A 16950-nucleotide genomic window follows, 5' to 3' on the forward strand; every position below is an offset into this window, starting at 1 on the left:
AGGACATCAGTGAGCCAGTTGGGTTTTTACGACAGTCGGACAGTCTGATGGTCACTTTTACTGACACCAGCTGTCTATTTCCAGATGTTTTAAACTGAATTCAAATTCTCAAACTGCCCAATGGTGGGATTTAAACTCAGCTTGTCTGGTTTACTAGCCCAGTCATATAACCAGGAAATGGAGGACATTACAATTAGCAATACCTCACTCATCTAGAAATTTATTAAGAAAATAAACAGGAGAGCAGCAAACGCGCCGTGCCCATTAGGATATCAGGCAAATGTGCACAAAATATCAGTTATTTCACAGAAATGCCTATCAGTTCCACTTAGCGGTAACTATTTACAAGTGCATTACCTAATGGGTTGTATCGATTTACCAGAGGGTTGGGTACCGAGGATGTTTTTGCACCGCAACCAATACATCAATAGCGGGGTCTCAGGAGATGGGGATCATTACAGAATGAACAAGAGAGCTCTCGCTCCAGATAAATTGCGTTGCTCTTTTGGCAACTGATAGTTGACAGAGGTTCAGAACCGTGACGGATCCGGTGAGGGCATTTATATATAATAATAATAATAATGAATCTATTGGGACCTGATCGCCGCCTCCGCAACATTTCTCACACTTTTTTAAAAATGTAACTTTTATTTTTGCCAATTGCCAATTGCCCCAAATTCCTGGGGTGTGATATCATTAAGGAGGCAGCTGTTTAGTGCTGGGATTGCTGAGTGTGTTAAAGAGAGACTCCCGCCCCCAGAGAGCCTGGACTGGCCAACATTCCCATCCCGGCAGTGCGCAGGATCCAGCTGAAACTGACACGGACATGAACACGTTCTGCTCCCGAAATTAACCAGCTCCAGCCGTCCTGTGGACAAAAACAGCTGGCAGCGGCCGGCCAGCAGTGCAACATCTGGACCATGCACTGGGCGTGAGTACAAAAAAAAAAGCGGCGTCCTTGAAACCATTATTTTATTGTAAAAACAAGACAGCCGAATGGCTGTGATACTTTAGTAGCCATAGTTACAACCTGGGAGCGCCTGCTGTCTCCATCTGCGATATAATTCTTCTTTTGAAAGAAAGAGAGGCGGGCGGGGGAAATCGTGGGAGTATTTTAACATTCTGTTATCTCTTTAAATTGTGTGTGGATTGGGGTTCTGTTAGTATGGGCTTCACCTTCAACCGAGCAGGAACAGACTGACATTAAGGTTATTGGTTTCCTGAAACAAGATTAACTGCATTGAGAAAAACATATATTTTTTAAAATGCAGAAAACATCCCAACGAATTTGTAAAATTAAGGCTGGTTTTAGACCAGTAATTGTTGAAATGGACCCACACTCTGAATATTTATCTATTGCCGGCTGATATAAATGTTAATGTATCTCGTGCTGAACTGCTAATATTTTTCTGATCGTTTTAGCCTTGCTCCCCTGAACTCCCCAACACACAAGGTGGTTGAATTTTTTTTTTGGTGTTGGGGGAGGTTTTAAAAGGATGATCCAGTATATGGACAGTTCCAGATTCCTGGGGGGAGGGAGGGGGATTAGGACCCCCTATCTCACCTCCCTCAAACCTGTGCTCTGAGGGGTGAACCAGGGGCAGCACTAACACTTTACAAGGAGAGGCTCAGTCTAACTTGGGGGGAAAGAGATGGGAGGGGGCAATCCTGATATATTGTACGAGGCAACAGGCAGCTAAATAAATCCTGATATACTTGTAATGGTGGGGTGATCTCCTGTGGCATTGCTCAGGAAAAAAATGCATAGAAGATCTCTCTGTAATTTTCCCTGCTTGCACCTCTTTGTCACTTTCTCTCTTTCTTTCTTTGTCTCTCTTGGGCTCTGTCTTTCTCTCTCTCTCTTGCGTTCTGTCCTTCACTCTCTGTCCCTCTTACTTCGTCTCCGTTCACTCTCTATGTATGCCTCTCACACGCTTGTACTTCTCTATCTGTGTTTATCCATGACTCTTGCTCACTCTCTCTTTGTATAATTTTTTTTTGCCTGCTTTGCTGTATGTCTCACTCTCTTTCTCTCTACATGCTAGTGGGCAAATGCAAAAACAGCTGCTAAAAGCTAGTGGACAAGTCCAGAAAATAATTTTAATGGCTAATGGAATGTTAGCCTTTATATCAAGAGGGCTGGAATATAAGGGGGTGGAAGTTATGTTGCAGATATATAAAACTCTGGTTATACGGCATTCAGTTCTAGGAACCACACCTCAGGAAGGATATATCGGCTTTGGACGGGGTACAGCGGAGATTCACCAGAATGATACCGGGGCTAAAAGGGTTAAATTATGAGGACAGGTTGCATGGACTGGGCTTGTATTCCCTTGAATATAGAAGATTAAGGGGTGATCTAATTGAGGTGTTGAAGATGATTAAAGGATTTGAGAGGGTCGATAGAGAGAAACTATTTCCTCTGGTGGGGGGAGTCTAGAACAAGGGGGCATAACCTTAAAATTAGAGCTAGGCCGTTCAGGGGTGATGTCAGGAAGCACTTCTTCACACAGAGGGGAGTGGAAATCTGGAACTCTCTCCCCCAAAAAGCTGTTGAGGCTGGGGGTCAATTGAAAATTTCAAAACTGAGGTTGATAGATTTTTGTTAGGTAAGGGGATTAAGGGATATGGAACCAAGGTGGGTAGGTGGAGTTAAGAGATAGATCAGTCATGATCTAATTGAATGGTGGAATAGGCTCGAGAGGCTGAATGACCTCCTCCTCCTATTTCTTTCTGCCCCTTTCTGTGCTCTACATCGAATTACATGAGTCTACAGCATAGTAACAGGCCATTCGGCCCAACTGGCCTATGCCAGCATTTATGTCCCATATGAGCCTCCTCCCACCTTCTCCTAATCCTATCAGCATATCCTTCTATTCCTTTCTCCCTCATGTGTTTATCCAGCTTCCCCTTAAATGCACCTCTGCTATTCGCCTCAACAGCACCTTGTGGTAGTGAGTTCCACCATCTCACCACTCTTTGGGTGAAGAAGTTTCTCCTGAATTCACTATTGGATTTATTAGTAACTATTTTATATTTATGACCTCTAGTTTTGGACTCCCCCACAAGTGGAAACATCTTCTCTGCGTCTACCCTATCAAGCCCTTTCATTATGTTAAACCCCTCTGTCAGGTCACCCCTCAGCCTTCTCTTTTCTAGAGAAAGGAGCCCCAGCCTGTTCAGCCTTTCCTGATAATTATATCCTCTCAGTTTTGGTATCATCCTTGTGAATCTTTTTTGCACCTTCTCCAATGCCTCTATATCCTTTTTATAATATGGAGACTGTTCACAATACTCCAAGTGTGGTCTAACCAAGGCTCTGGAGAAGTTTAACATAACTTCTCTGCTTTTCAATTCTATCCCACTGGAAATGAACCCCAGTGCTTGGTTTGCCTTTTTATGGCCTTATTAACCTGCATCGCTACTTTTAGTGATTTGTGTATCTGTATCCTGAGATCCCTTTGCTCCTTTACCCTATTTAGACTCTTATTATCCAAGCAGTGTGTGGCCTCCCTATTTTTCCTACCAAAATGCAGCACCTCACACTTATCTATATTGAAATTCATTTGCCAATTACATGACTATTCTTCAAGTTTATTAATGTTTTCCTGTATTTCTCCCATTCTACCTTTTTTGTCTAGATGTTCTAGCCACAATACTGACAATAGCCCATTCATTTTAATGAGTTACTGTCAATGTTACAATTGGAAAATCTAGGCCTGTATGTTTTTCTTTCATTGTGTCTGAGACTCTAAGCTTCTCACGCTCCATCTCGCTCTTTGTGTGTGTGTGTGTGTGTGTGTGTATATCCTTTTTTACTGTGTGCCCTTGCTCTCTCTCCTAGACCTCTCACTTGCCTTGGAGACTGCGAGGCAGACGTATGGCTCTTAACCTCTGATACCTGTAGAAATAAACTTGTTTCTCTCTGGAGGGGTGGGGAGGGGCAATTATTGACTTTGTGTGAGAGAATGGGAGTCAGGGCAGGATTAGGAGAGAGAGGTACAGAACCAGGGGCTAGAAAGGGAAGAGGCGAGGTGGGAAGTTGCTGCAGAGTAATAGTTGCAGTTGGAGTTGGGTTTGGACCCTGGTAACCATACGAGCGGTTACACATTAGTCTGTGCTAACCAGATAACTGTTAATCAGACCTGTAAGACATAATGGATATCTATGGACAAAATCATTTAATTTATAATCTGGGCTGACACTCCAGTGCACTACTGGGGGAGTGCTGCACTGTCCGAGACCTCGTCTGCCCTCTCAATGAACGTAAAAGATCCCATGGCACTATTCGAAGAAGAGCGGGGGAGTTCCCTCCGGTGTCCTGGTCAATATTTATCACTTAACCAACATCACTACCATAGAATCATACAAGCACAGAAGGAGGCCATTTGGCCCCTCGTGCCTGTGCCTGCTCTTTGAAAGAGCTATCCAATTAGTCCCACTCCCCTGCTCTTTCCCCATAGCCCTGCAAATTTCTCCTTTTTAAGTATTTATCCAATTCCCTTTTGAAAGTTACCATTGAATCTGCTTCCACCGCCCTTTCAGGCAGTGCATTCCAGATCATAACTACTCGCTGCATAAAAAATAATTCTCATCACACCACCTTCTCTGATCTAAGGAGAACAACCCCAGCTTCTCCAGTCTCTCCACATAACTGAAGTCCCTCATCCCTGGAACCATTCTAGTAAATCTCCTCTGCATCCTCTCTAAGACCTTGACATCCTTCCTAAAGTGTGGTGCTAAAAATTGGCCATAATACTCCAGCTGAGGCCTAGCTATTCGGAGCTGCGCCCCGGGCTGCAGGTGGCACCGGGAGCTGCGCCCCGGGCTGCAGGTGGCACCGGGAGCTGCGCCCCGGGCTGCAGGTGGCACCGGGAGCTGCGCCCCGGGCTGCAGGTGGCACCGGGAGCTGCGCCCCGGGCTGCAGGTGGCACCGGGAGCTGCGCCCCGGGCTGCAGGTGGCACCGGGAGCTGCGCCCCGGGCTGCAGGTGGCACCGGGAGCTGCGCCCCGGGCTGCAGGTGGCACCGGGAGCTGCGCCCCGGGCTGCAGGTGGCACCGGGAGCTGCGCCCCGGGCTGCAGGTGGCACCGGGAGCTGCGCCCCGGGCTGCAGGTGGCACCGGGAGCTGCGCCCCGGGCTGCAGGTGGCACCGGGAGCTGCGCCCCGGGCTGCAGGTGGCACCGGGAGCTGCGCCCCGGGCTGATTCGGTATTCTCAGTGGGAGGACGGGACAAATAAGTAAGTATTTTCTCATCAGTGATAGTGATTTAAAATAAATAAGAGTCCTGAAGTGAATTTATTTTTCGCACTATAGTTTTGAGTGGATCTTTTATCTGTGTTCACCATGGGTTTTCTGTGGTAAATTAACAGCCGAGAGCAATGCCGTTTGATGGTTTCAGAATGGTAGTGAAGGAGTTTCTGACGTCATCAGTGCAGATTTGCATGGATTTAATGCTGAGTTAATGGTTACAGTGGGACACTGATACAATAGTGAAGAAGCACTGAAAGTCATATTTTGGAAATATGACTATCATTTTACTGCTCACAGTGGGATTCTGAATCCCACTAATGCAATCCTTGCTTTTGCCTTCAAATACGTTTCAGTGTTGTGCTTAAAGTTGCTCTGAAACTCACGGAAATTATTTTAAAGGAAAGAATATTTTAAAAATATACTAAATGTATATGTCTAAATTCAGTTAACCTTCTTCACTTATTTATTCTAGTGACTTTCTGACAATTTGAGTTAGTAAAATTCATCTTAACTTCATATTTGGACACCACAACTCAAGAAGGACATATTTGCCTTGGAGGGGGTGTAGTGTAGAATGGTAGCATGGTTAGAAGGGTTAAATTGAGGACAGGTTGCTTAGACTGGGCTTAGAGTCATAGAGTTATACAGCACGGATAGAGGCCCTTCGGCCCATCGTGTCCGCGCCAGCCATCAGCCCTGTCTACTCTAATCCCATATTCCAGCATTTGGTCCGTAGCCTTGTATGCTATGGCTTGTATTCACTTTGAGTATAGAAGATTGAGGGGTGATCTAATTGAGGTGTTTAAGATGATTTAATGGATTTGATAGGACAGATAGAGAGAAACTATTTCCTCTGGTGGGGGGAGTCCAGAACAAGGACGTATAACCTTAAAATTGGAGCTAGGCCGTTCAGGAGTGACATCAGTAAGCACTTCTTCACACAAAGGGCAGTGGAAATCTTAGATTCATTCCCTCAAAAGACTGTGGATGCTGGAGGTTAATTGAAAATTTTCAAGACTGAGATCGACAGATTTTTGTTCCACAAGGTCATCAAGGGATATGGATCAATGGTGGGTGTATGGAGTTGTGGTACAGATAAGGCATGATCTGATTGAGTGGTGGAACAGGCTTGAGGGGCTGAATGGCCTCCCCCTGTTCCTATGTTGCTGCCTAGACTGTTCCTCCATTAGCTTTTTTTTCTGAAGTGACGGTCGCCCCTTTAAGTGACGGAAGAGTCCACGACATAGTGTGGGACTGGAGTCAGGGGTAAGGACTGTGGGACCCCTTCCCTGAAGGACATTATTAAACTAGTTGTGTTTATACAAGAATCCAGCAGCTTTCATAGTCACTTTTCTGGTGCCTGCCAACAAATCACCTTGGGATATTTTCTGTTAAAAGTGCTAAAAAATGTGAATTGGCAACAGTGTCCACAATACGGTAGAGATTAAGGTTAGGCTGATGATGGCAAAGAGAATGAGTACAGAAGTGACATTCAACTTTAGAAAGGCAGAGTCTAAGGGGATGAGGGTGAGCTGAGGAACCGGTACTGGACAGCGCTGTCAGAGGGATCATATTTAGAAACCGAGCACAGAACCCATACAGACCGTTGGGGACGGGTAACAGTGGAAGTGCTGATGGGGACAATGATGGAAGTAATGAGGAGAATAAAAGTATAAAGCTAGACATAGCAGGTGGGCCTGAGACAGATATAGAAACAGGGTAAAGCTGCTCAAGAAACTGGTCAGAAGTTAGAGAATGGGGTTTGGAGAGCAGGGAATATTAAAAGACATGTCAAGCATTTCAATAAACATATTCACAGCAAGCAACGTTGTATCGTTGTTTAAAAAGGGAGAGAGAGAAAGACCGAGTAATTACAGGCCAGTCAGTCTAACCTCGGTGGTGGGGAAATTATTGGAATCAATTCTGACATACAGTATTAATTGTCATTTAGAAAGGCATGGGTTAATTTTTTCTTTTTATTCATTCATGGGATGTGGGCGTCGCTGGCGAGGCCAGCATTTATTGCCCATCCCTAATTGCCCTTGAGAAGGTGGTGGTGAGCCGCCGCCTTGAACCGCTGCAGTCCGTGTGGTGAAGGTTCTCCCACAGTGCTGTTAGGAAGGGAGTTCCAGGATTTTGACCCAGCAACGATGAAGGAACGGCGATATATTTCCAAGTCGGGATGGTGTGTGACTTGGAGGGGAACGTGCAGGTGATGTTGTTCCCATGTGCCTGCTGCTCTTGTCCTTCTAGGTGGTAGAGGTTGCGGGTTTGGGAGGTGCTGTTGAAGAAGCCTTGGCGAGTTGCTGCAGTGCATCCTGTGGATGGTACACACTATAGCCACAGTGCGCCGGTGGTGAAGGGAGTGAATGTTTAGGGTGGTGGATGGGGTGCCAATCAAGCGGGCTGCTTTGTCCTGGATGGTGTCGAGCTTCTTGAGTGTTGTTGGAGCTGCACTCATCCAGGCAAGTGGAGAGTATTCCATCACACTCCTGACTTGTGCCTTTAGGATGGTAGAAAGCCTTTGGGGAGTCAGGAGGTGAGTCACTCGTCGCAGAATACCCAGCCTCTGACCTGCTGTTGTAGCCACAGTATTTATAAAGCTGGTCCAGTTAAGTTTCTGGTCAATGGTGACCCCCAGGATGTTGATGGTGGGGGATTCGGCGATGGTAATGCCATTGAATGTCAAGGGTATGTGGTTAGACTCTCTCTTGTTGGAGATGGTCATTGCCTGGCACTTGTCTGGCACGAATGTTACTTGCCACTTTTCAGTCCAAGCCTGGATGTTGTCCAGGTCTTGCTGCATGCGGGCTCGGACTGCTTCATTATCTGAGGGGTTGCCAATGGAACTGAACACTGTGCAATCATCAGCAAACATCCCCATTTCTGACCTTATGATGGAGGGAAGGTCATTGATGAAGCAGCTGGAGATGGTTGGGCGTAGGACACTGCCCTGAGGAACTCCTGCAGCAATGCCCTGGGGCTGAGATGATTGGCCTCCAACAACCGCTACCATCTTCCTTTGTGCTAGGTATGACTCCCTCCACTGGAGAGTTTTCCCCCTGATTCCCATTGACTTCAATTTTACTCGGGCTCCTTGGTGCCACACTCAGTCAAATGCTGCCTTGATGTCAAGGGCAGTCACTCTCACCTCACCTCTGGAATTCAGCTCTTTTGTCCATGTCTGGACCAAGGCTGTAATGAGGTCTCGAGCTGAGTGGTCCTGGCAGTACCCAAACTGAGCATCGGTGAGCAGGTTATTGGTGAGTAAGTGCCGCTTGATAGCACTGTTGACGACACCTTCCATCACTTTGCTGATGATTGAGAGTAGACTGATGGGGTGGTAATTGGTCAGATTGGATTTGTCCTGCTTTTTGTGGACAGGACATACCTGGGCAATTTTCCACATTGTCGGGTAGATGCCAGTTTGTAGCTGTACTAGAACAGTTTGGCTAGAGGCGTGGCTAGTTCTGGAGCACAAGTCTTCAGTACTACAGCCGGGATGTTGTCAGGACCCATAGCCTTTGTTGTATCCAGTGCACTCAGCCGTTTCTTGATATCATATGGAGTGAATCGAATTGGCTGAAGATTGGCTTCTGTTATAGTGGGGATATCGGGAGGAGGCCGAGATGAACCATCCACTCGGCACTTCTGGCTGAAGATGGTTGTAAACGCTTCAGCCTTGTCTTTTGCACTCACGTGCTGGACTCCGCCATCATTGAGGATGGGGATGTTTGCAGAGCCTCCTCCTCCCGTTAGTTGTTTAATTGTCCACCATTCACAACTGGATGTGGCAGGACTGCAGAGCTTTGATCTGATCCATTGGTTGTGGAATCGCTTAGCTCTGTCTATAGCATGTTGCTTCCGCTGTTTAGTGTGCATGTCGTCCTAAGTTGTAGCTTCACCAGGTTGGCACCTCATTTTTAGGTACGCCTGGTGCTGCTCCTGGCATGCTCTTCTACACTCCTCATTGAACCAGGGTTGATCCCCTGGCTTGTTGGTAATGGTAGAGTGAGGAATATGCCGGGCCATGAGGTTACAGTCAAGGACCATCAGCATGGATTTGTTAAGGGAAGGTCGTGTCTGATTAACTTGATTGAATTTTTTGAGCAGGTAACAAGGAGGGTTAATGAGGGTAACACATTTGAAGTAATGTACATGGATTTTGGCAAGGCTTTTGACAAGGCCCCACATGGCAGACTGTTCAAAAAAGTAAAAGCCCATGGAATCCAAGGGAAAGTGGCAAGCTGGATCCAAAATTGGCTCAGTGGCAGGAAGCAAAGGTTAATGGTCGACGGGTGTTTTTGTGACTGGAAGGCTGTTTCCAGTGGGGTTCCGCAGGGCTCAATGCTTGGTCCCTTGCTTTTTGTGGTATATATTAATGATTTAGACTTGGAAGTAGGGGGCATGATCAAGAAGTTTGCAGATGATACAAAAATTGGCCGCGTGGTTGGTAGTGAGGAGGAAAGCTGTAGACTGCAGGAAGATATCAATGGACTGGTCAGATGGGCAGAAAAGTGGCAAATGGAATTCAATCCAGAGAAGTGTGAGGTAATGCATTTGAGGAGGGCAAATAAGGAAAGGGAGTGCACAATAAATGGGAGGATACTGAGAGGTGTAGAGGGACCTTGGAGTGCATGTCCACAGATCCCTGAAGGTAGCGGGACAAGTATATAAGGTGGTTAAAAAGGCATACGGGATACTTTCCTTTATTAGCCGAGGCATAGAATATAAGGGCAGGGATGTTATGCTAGAACTGTATAAAATACTAGTTAGGCCACAGCTTGAGTACTGCGTAAAGTTCTGGTCACCACATTACAGGAAAGATGTGATTGTACTAGAGAGGATGCAGAGGAGATTTACGAGGATGTTGCCAGGACTGGAGAAATTTAGCTATGAGGAAAGATTGGATAGGCTGGGGTTGTTTTCTTTGGAACAAAGGAGGCTGAGGGGAGATTTAATTGAGGCATATAAAATTATGACTGGAATAGATAGAGTGGATAGGGAGGACCTATTTCCCTTAGCAGAGGGGTCAGTGACCAGGGAGCATAGATTTAAAGTAATTGGTAGACGGATTAGAGGGGAGCTGAGGAGAATTTTTTTCACCCAGAGGGTGGTGGGTGTCTGGAACTCACTGCCTGAGAGGGTGGGAGAGGCAGAAACCCTCAACTCATTTTAAAAAGTACTTGGATGTGCACTTGAAGTGCTGCAACCTACAGGGCTACAGACCAAGTGCTGGAAAGTGGGATTAAACTGGATAGCACTTTTCGATTGGTTCAGACACGATGGGCCGAATGGCCTCCTTCTGTGCCGTAACTTTCTATGATTCTAAGCAGCTGAGAAAGGAAATGATGAAAAGTCCCATGGTGACAGGGTATGAAATGACCAAAGGACAGTAAATGTACTAAATGAGGAGTTTGACCCTGCTGATGGCCAGGGTCAAACTCCCCATTGTGGATGTTAATTAAAGAAAAGCTTGGATTTCTATAGCACCCTTCACTACCTCAGGACATCCCAAAGCGCTTCCCAAATACTGGCCATATGGTACTGGCCATAATCTTCTAATCCTCCTTAGATACAGGAGTGGTGCCAGGGCATTGGAGAATTGCAAATGTTACATCCTTGTTCAAAAAAGGGTGTAAGGATAAACCCAGCAACTACAGGCCAGTCAGTTTAACCTCATGGTGGGGAAACTTTTGGAAAGGATAATCCGGGACAGAATTAAGTCACTTGGACAAGTGTGGATTAATTAAGGAAAGCCAGCACTGATTTGTTAAAGGCAAATCGTGTTTAACTAACCTGGTAGAGTTTTTTTGATGAGGTAACAAAGAGGGTTGATGAGGGCAACACGGTTGATGTTGTGTATATAGACTTTCAAAAGGCGTTTGATAAATTGCCACATAATAGGCTTGTCAGCAAAATTGAAGCCCATGGAATAAAAGGGGCAGAGGCAGCATGGATACAAAATTAGCCAAGTGACAGGAAACAGGGAGTAGTGGTGAACGGTTGTTTGTTGGACTGGATTGTGCACCAATTGGCTGCTGCGTTTCCTACATTCCAACAGTGACTACACTTCAAAAGTACTTCATTTTAGGCCGTTCTGAGATCGTGAACGGCATTGAAGAAATGTCTGTCTGTCTGTCTGTCTGTCTGTCTGGCCCATGAGTCGTGCCCTTGTTTGGAGCAACATTAGAACTGTCGGCCATGTGTTATTTTATACTGGCGGATCTCCCGGTTATTGTGAATAAATCAGAAGCTCCGCTGCTTTATTAATGACTGCATTATATCATAAAACTTTAATTTCAGCCAGTAGAATGCTTTAAAGTGCCATTGTTCTGCCTCTCTTGAACTGTCCAAGGCTGAGGAAGATTCTGATTACTGGAGCAGCTGCTCGTACAATGAACTCTTGCTCTGGTTACCGGCAATTTAACTCAAACTTTAAAAGAGATTCAGCACTTACATCGGAGGTCAGGTCCTCAGGACACCCTGGAGTATTTCACATCCAATGAATTATTCTTTCAATTGTAGTCACTGTTGATATGTAGCCTTAATTTTAACCAATGTCAGTAGGCTACGTGCTTGCTGACTACAGAGAAGCAGAATATGGGCACCTTAAAATGGCTACAGATCCATTCGTTGTACACCAGTAACTGGCAATATAATTGTCAATGATTGGAACGATGGGGGCTGTTGTAGGTTTCTATGGAATGATGCGTGGGATGGGTCATTTTTAAAAATTCATTCTTGGGATGTGGGCTTCGCTGGCAAGGCCGGCATTTATTGCCCATTCCTAGTTGCTCTGAGAAGATGGTGGTGAGCCTTTTTCTTGAACTGTTGGCAGTTATGTTACAACTGAGTGCCTTGCTTGGCTATTTCAGAGGGCAGTTAAGAGTTGACCACATTGGTGTGGGACTGGAGTCACACGTAGGCCCAGACCAGGTAAGGACGGCAGGTTTCCTTCCCCAAAGGACATTAGTAAACCAATTGAATTTTACGACAATCCGACAGCTTCATGGTCACTTTTACTGATACCAGGGGCTCAATTTTAAAACCGAGCTGAAGGGGGCGGGGTCAAATTGATGTCGGGAAACCCATTAGTACTGGTTTCCCAGATGTCCTTATGATTTTGACGTAAGGACATTTTTTTTTGTAGGTTTCCCATCCGACTGATTGAGAGGCTGGTCTCAGTCGGACGGGAGACCAGCCAGGGAGAGGACGTCTTCAGGTAAGTCTTTGTTCGCATGGATGGGGGAACACGGAGTCATGGGTGGGCATGGGGCATGGGCGGGCATAGGTTGGGATGGGATCGGGGGTCAGTCACGAGGGTCCGCGATCGTTGAGGGGGAGGATCGGGGGTTGGTTGATCGGGGTGGGGGGGGAGGATCGGAGGTTGGAGGAACGGAGTGGGGAGGAGGATTGGGGGTCAGGGTCGGAGGATCGGGGTCAGGGGAGAGGGTCGGGGGTCGGAGGATTGGAGTGGGGGGGAGGATCGTGGTCGGCGATTGGAGGATCGGAGTACAGGGGAGCCCGCTATTGGGGGTCTGCGATCGCGATCGGGGGGGGGGGGTGGTCCATGATCATTGGGGGGTCGGTGCAGGTAGGCTTGTTGGGCCTGGAGGAAGCACACCTGCTCCTCGGGGCTCACAAGCTGTGCCTTTCTAGGCACTTACCTGTTAGTCTCTGGCCTTCTCACCTCCTTTCACGAGGCATAAAGCAGAAGGCCCGGGAATCCTGCCCCCCCACTGGGGTTGAAATCGCAAAGTCCAGAAAAATGGAGGCCTGAAGCCTCCTTGAAAGGTTTTAAGACCCGACCTGCCTCCTGGGAGGGGGTTGGCTGCCCGCCCCTCTTCCCGCCCCGGTGAAAGCCGGAAATGGGTGGATTGGAGGCGGGTTGAGAGCGGGTCTGAAATGGTGGCAATTTTCAATGCCCCCCCGCGCCCCCAACCCACCCGTTTTTCACTTTGAAAATTGAGCCCCAGGTTTTTAAAAAACTGAATTCAAATTCTCAAACAGCCCACTGTGGGATTTGAACTTGTGTTCTGTGGATTATTAGTCTAGTAATATAACCACTACACTACTGTATCCGGCTCACCTTGCTATCAAAAATCTGAGGCAAAAGCTTTCAAAAATAAAGAAAAATTCCAAAAAAACAACACTAAACAATTCAGCTGTCACAAACCCAAAGTTAAAGTCAATTTTCCTACATGCTTCAAATGAGACTGTGTCCCTTGATCATTGACTTCCAGTCAGCCCAGAATTAGTCCGTCTCTGACCACGAGAGGACAAGGGGCAATCACCCGTGTGCTGATTCCTATATCGAGAGAATTAATTTTTCATTTTCAAATGAAGCTCTTCCATGTTTCGTGCAGGAACATTTTAAGGTGTAAAAGGTCAGCTGGGTGGTGACGTTCCAGTGAGAGTGATCTCTTCCTAATTTCCTGGCCCTCAATCGGTTGTTACCCTCCACTGGCCATGGCCACCAGAAATTCATACCAATTTTACCACAGTTTGTCCTGCTGGGGGTGACTGGTATAGTTTGTGGCCGGTGTGGTGTTAGAGGCACTCACAGATCTTCAGTATTGTTCTCAGGAGGCCAGTCTTTGCACCAGCCTAAACGGCAAGGCTGGGATTATCATTTTCAGGGCGGAGTTCTGGCAGGGTGGGACCTCCGACTGCCTCTCCGATTCTGCCCGATCCACTTCCCGGGGTCGGGACTTACAGTCGATTTGTGGTGTGGGATTTCCACCGTCAAGAGCGGAGAGTGGCAGAGACCGAAGCCTGCACAGACAAGGCAAATGGGGGGGGGGCGGAATGGATGGAGAAGAGGCTGCTAATGGTCCTCTCCCCTCTGGGGAGGGCACCTTGGCTGAAACTGCTGCTTTCTGGGGCCTACTGCCACCTTCACCATGGCTCTAGGAAGCAGAGGATAATCTGGTTGCAGGGATAATCTGGGAACCAGGCCCTGCCGCCATTCCCTGTGATGGGTGTGGAAGGAGCGGCCAGCGGAGGGATAGTGAAAGGTGAGGCAATGGTAGGACTCACCACCTGAATCTTCCATCATTCTCCACCACCATCCTGCCCAATCATGTAAGGCAACCAAGCCGGAGTGTCAATAGGCTGTTGACAATGGAAGGCTTTGTGACCAAGCCCAATCCTATGGTTACTGAATACCAGTCACGAGTAAGTTTAATATTATTTCTTGTTTGGGTGGGTTGCCTACTGATAATGGGTTCCATCACTTGGAGGGGCTGCTCCTCAACTTCTGGCCACATTTCAGCCCTACGCTCCTGATCTTTGGCCACCGGGTACAGGGAGGGGTGGGCAAGTCGGAGGACATCCTCGTGGGTCTGCTCCTGAGCCTGACCGAGGTGGCCATCTACAGGCCCAGGTTGGGCGCAGTCCGTGGACTGCCTGCCTCTTTTCCGCGGTCTTATCCGCACCCGGGTGGCTCTGGAGAGGGAATATGCGGTGCCTGCCGGTACACTCGAGGCCTTCCACGAGCGGTGGGCACCGCAAGGACTGGAGAGAGGAGCGGATAGCGAACAGTATTCTTATTTAATTTGATCAGTTTCCTTTCTTTGGTATGATTTGGGTGTTTGTTGTTTGTGACCTCTAAAAAGGAAACACTTTTATTAGATTTCTTTTAGTTGGGTTGGTGACATTGGATCAACCCAAAGATCCTTAACGGGTAATTTAGAGAAAAGATCCACTGATAATAGTTGCAAGCCAATCGAGCAAGGCATTTTGAAAATGGTAATAAGTTAATTGTTCAGCCAGCCAGAGTGAACATTTTGCATTAAGATCTTTAGTGTAAAACTATCTTGTTTTCCAAATAAATCACAGCACTTACTCCCACATACCCTATATAACAAGCTGCTAAATATTTAGTGTGCTATATAAATAATAAAGGACAGGGTTGAGTTATGTATTGATCACAGAATCATAGAATGTTACAGCATTCGGCCCATTGAGTCTGCACTGTTTTTCTCCACAGGAGCCACCCCATCTAATCCCACTCTCCCCCTCGCTCCCCATACCCTTTAATATCCCACCCCGTCTAATCGCACTCTCCCCCTCGCTCCCCATACCCTTTAATATCCCACCCAGTCTAATCCCACTCTCCCCCTCGCTCCCCATACCCTTTAATATCCCACCCCGTCTAATCCCACTCTCCCCCTCGCTCCCCATACCCTTTAATATCCCACCCAGTCTAATCCCACTCTCCCCCTCGCTCCCCATACCCTTTAATATCCCACCCAGTCTAATCCCACTCTCCCCATTACCTTTAATATTCCTCTCTTTCATGTTACTGTCTAATTCCCTTTTGAAGAATTAATAGATTCTGTTCAACAATGGAATTCCAGAGCTTAGCCACCCTCTGTGTGAGGAATTTTTTTTCTAACCTCGCTTTTTATTCTTCTTGTGATTACCTTAAATCTGTGCCCTCTCATTACTGCCTGACTGAGCAGCGGAAACAATCTTTCACAATTTAGATCCTTCTGATTAGCTCAGCCACTATATGTGACTAAGAATTCTGTACTTGTTTTGTGAACATTAACGAAACTGTTTGATGTTGAATTTTTTTGCTGGAAAGCAGAAAATCACTCGGAGGTAGTTGTTTTCAGCAGTAAGATGTGAAATGTACCAGAGCTGCACCGATTTCATTCGAAATTTTTCCCACCCCTCTGACTCGTGCTGTCACTAAATTCAGTCAGGATTAAGTCCTTGCCTTGAGAGGGCTGGGTATGAGGCTGCCTATTTCTACCAGTTTTAACTTCAGATTTTCACACAGAAGAAGACAAAGGAGCTCTTAGAATGAGGCTTTTTCTCGAACACTTTCCTTCTGCTCATGGCGGGATTCATTTCCATAATCACGGCGTGACTGTTATGGGAATTAAACGGGAGGTTAGTGTTATTTTTAACGCAGGGGTTGGTTAGAGTGTAGAATTCTCTGTTGTTGAAGCAGAGTCCATAAATTATTTTTAAAGGGAATTAGAATCTTATCTTACAGTGCAGGAGGAGACCATTCGGCCCATCATGCCTGTGCTGGCTCTTTGAAGGAGCTATCCAATTTGTCTCACTTCCCTGCTCTTTCCCCATAGCCCTGCAAATTTCACCTTTTCAAGTATATATCCAGTTCTCTTTTCAAAGTTACTATTGAACCATTTTCCACCACCCTTTCAGGCAGTGCATTCCAGATCATAACAACTTAGATAGTTGATGGAAAGTGGAATATTAAAAGGGAATGAGCAAGGGAGTGGGATTAGACTAGACGGCTCTTTATTCTCTGCCACGTATAGGTTAACATGCCAAGATTAACCCCTGAATTATGATAAATTACTTGTCGAAGAATACATGGGATGCCAGAACAACCTGTGCAGGCTAAAACTACGGGGTCAGATTTATTTAATGATAAAAGCATACATCAAAGCAAAGAAATAGCAAGGTACTCATGTAATACAATAACAAAACTTACATAGGATATGAACTGGTCTATTTGAAAATGAGAGAGGACAGAATCTGAAATCCATGCAGATGTTCTCAGCAAATTCTTAGTAACCTAAGCTTTGAGATTTCTATTTCCACTAGATCGGTGGGTAAATGGTGCATTATGTGTGGTTATATGACTGCATTTGAATGGCTGTTTATATCTCTCTATCTCTCTATATCGCTATATCTCGCAGGCTGCTTAATGGAAC

General features: G+C 46.4%; 1 protein-coding gene across 1 annotated transcript in view; it reads left to right on the forward strand.

The window, feature by feature from the left end:
• The first annotated feature begins 829 nt into the window (after positions 1–829).
• LOC137344773 (SH2B adapter protein 2-like) overlaps positions 830–16950 on the forward strand; it is a 566922-nt gene continuing 550801 nt past the window's right edge. The window contains exon 1 of the mRNA XM_068007911.1: positions 830–931. The gene's annotated coding sequence lies outside the window, so the exon portion shown is untranslated. The remainder of the gene's footprint in view (positions 932–16950) is intronic.

Source organism: Heptranchias perlo, chromosome 28, assembly GCF_035084215.1.
Source record: "Heptranchias perlo isolate sHepPer1 chromosome 28, sHepPer1.hap1, whole genome shotgun sequence".
NCBI classification, from domain to species: domain Eukaryota; kingdom Metazoa; phylum Chordata; class Chondrichthyes; order Hexanchiformes; family Hexanchidae; genus Heptranchias; species Heptranchias perlo.